Source organism: Solanum pennellii, chromosome 4 (genome assembly GCF_001406875.1).
Source record: "Solanum pennellii chromosome 4, SPENNV200".
Taxonomy (NCBI): domain Eukaryota; kingdom Viridiplantae; phylum Streptophyta; class Magnoliopsida; order Solanales; family Solanaceae; genus Solanum; species Solanum pennellii.
The window spans coordinates 6043892-6046526 of record NC_028640.1 but is presented as its reverse complement, the minus strand read 5'-3'; positions in this window follow the sequence as shown (position 1 = coordinate 6046526).

Genomic DNA, 2635 nt, shown 5'->3' with positions numbered 1-2635 from the left:
AGGCAATATAAATAATTAATGCTTTCTTGATTTAATAAGGTGGATAACTAATATGAAACAATTACTTTTATCAAGAGAAAACGGAGGGAGTACAATGATTATAATAATTATGTTGAGTTTTATATTGTAAATTTAAGTATTATACGAGCAGGAGTGAACCTAGGTAGACCCTAGGGGGTTCGCATAAAAACGTTACACTATATATAACGTCAAATTCTAATTTTATGTCTATATATAACAAATTGAACACTCTGAAAATAAAGGACAAATTTGGCTCAATGGATAAGAGGTTCAAAAAAATCCCTAGGTCACAGTTTGAATTCTACGAGTAACATTTTCCCCCTTTGCTTTGGAAAATGGAACTTTTAGGCTTAGGTGTTCTTCCTTTTCATTAGAGAAAATGCTCAAATATGTCATTAAACTTTCAGAAAAAGCTCATTTATGCTATCAGTTAAAAGTTTAGCTTATTTATGCCGTTACCGTTAAAGAAAATGCTCATTCATGCCATTATTTTTTAACGGTGGTTTTGCAAAATCTTTTTTGACACGTGACCAATTATAATTCGGCCACGTGATCTATTATAATTATTTTTTAGTAAATATCTTTCTTCCCCCATCTCACTCTATTTTTCATCATTTAACTTTCACGTGTTTTAGGAACTAATTTATGTAATACAGTCGATCTATCAAAATTCTTATGAATGTATCTTTGTTTTCGATTCTTTGATTAATTTAGTCTTTACTTTTATGATTTAATGAAAAATCTATGGTTCTTATACAAAGAGCATGTCAAGAGACTACTACGCTCACCGCTCACTTGCATTACCACCTGTACTTCTTCTTTATACTTTGAACACATGAGTTAAAATCCTAAAAGGTTCGCCACTGTATACAAGTAATAGTAGCTTGGTGCAAAAATACCTTACATTCATGTAGGTTGTGAGGATTAAGGACCACACTCTAAGAGATGTAAAGTAGACAAGCTATCATCCTATCCTAATACAAATAATAGTAATTATTTTCACGATTCATACTTGTAGCTTATGAATTACATGAAATAATTTTACCATTACTCCGAGATTCCTCTTCAATTATACCTAATTGAAACAAAATGTCCTTGTCCTGAATGGAAAAAAAAATGTAGAACCAGCTAAGGAAGCAGACCAACAATTACTGTATACCTAAATAGTTTTATTGATTGATGGTTGTTCATTTCTAGTGACACTTACTTGAATTTTGTTATTTTCAGTAATTACCATCGAGAGTTGTGTTTGTGATGAGATGATTGAGATTCTTTAGATTCTTAATAACTAAAAGTTTGACTTTGAGACGTAACTAAGAACTTTTGTGTTAAAATAAAAATATTTTAGTAGGAATCGGTTTTATTTCATATAAAATGAATTTACTCATTGCGAATTTGAGATCCTTGCATTCTTACTTAGATGTTTTAATTTGGGTATGAATGGAGAATCTCTTGATAGGGGCCGCTTTAACCCTAATAATGAGTTTGTTCATCATGGATCCAAAATCTTTTAATTCTAAATTAATTAGAGATTTGAATTTGATCGAAATTTAGAACTTTTGGGTTGAAATGGAGTATTTCTTGGAGAGCACTTTAACCATGAAATGAGCTTACTTGTGGCGGATATGTGATCCTTGCAATCTTGTTTAAAGGTTCAATCTTAATAAACATAGGTTTTCTATTTCTTCCTATAATAAAAGTCAAATTCAATAATTTAGCTGCTACTTATGCACTTTCGATCCACCTAGATCAGATTCAAGACGATATTGAGAATTTTAAGTCAGAGTTGGAGATTTTCTAATTCATAGAGAGCATTTTAACATCACAATGAGTTAACATGTTGCAAATTTAAAATATTTTATTTTTAATTAAAGGTTTTAATTCAAACTGCAACAGAGAATCCTTTCATAGGGTCGTAGGGAGCACTTTAACCGCATAATGAGTCTATTTATGGCAAATTTCAGATACTTTTATTCTTCATTAGAGATTTGAATTCGAACACCGAGTCATGAACCTAAACTTTCAGATTAGAATACAGAATTTACGAATGCTTTAATTTCATAATGAATCCACCATTGCAAATTCAAGATCCTTTCATTCTTATCTTAACTAGATATTCAAATTTGAGTCAAATTTTAAAATTTTCAAGTTGATTTTTTTTAAAAAAAGCAATTTAATTCTATAGCGAATTTAAATTAGTCAAAATATGAACTTTAAATAGGGATAGTTTAGATAAGATTTACTTATTTGAGTTGATCACTTTGTAGTTGTAATACTACTCACAACTCCTCTTTCAAAAAAGGGAAAAAAATCAATAGATGTCATCGAACTTTGAAAAAAGACTTAAATATATCTTTTTTTAAAAATTTGATTCATTTATATTATTTTTATTTAAGAAAAGTTTTATTTATGTCATTATTCCCTTTATTAATTAAAATAACATAGACGGACCAAACTTTTAACTGATAAAATAAATAAGTATTTTATCAAAAATTCAATGATATATTCAAGCCTTCCCCTTCAAAAATATCCAACACACTTTCCCTTTATTTAATACAGAGGAAAAACCACCTGGCCCCTGAAAATCAGTTACATAATCAACACTGTACCCCCC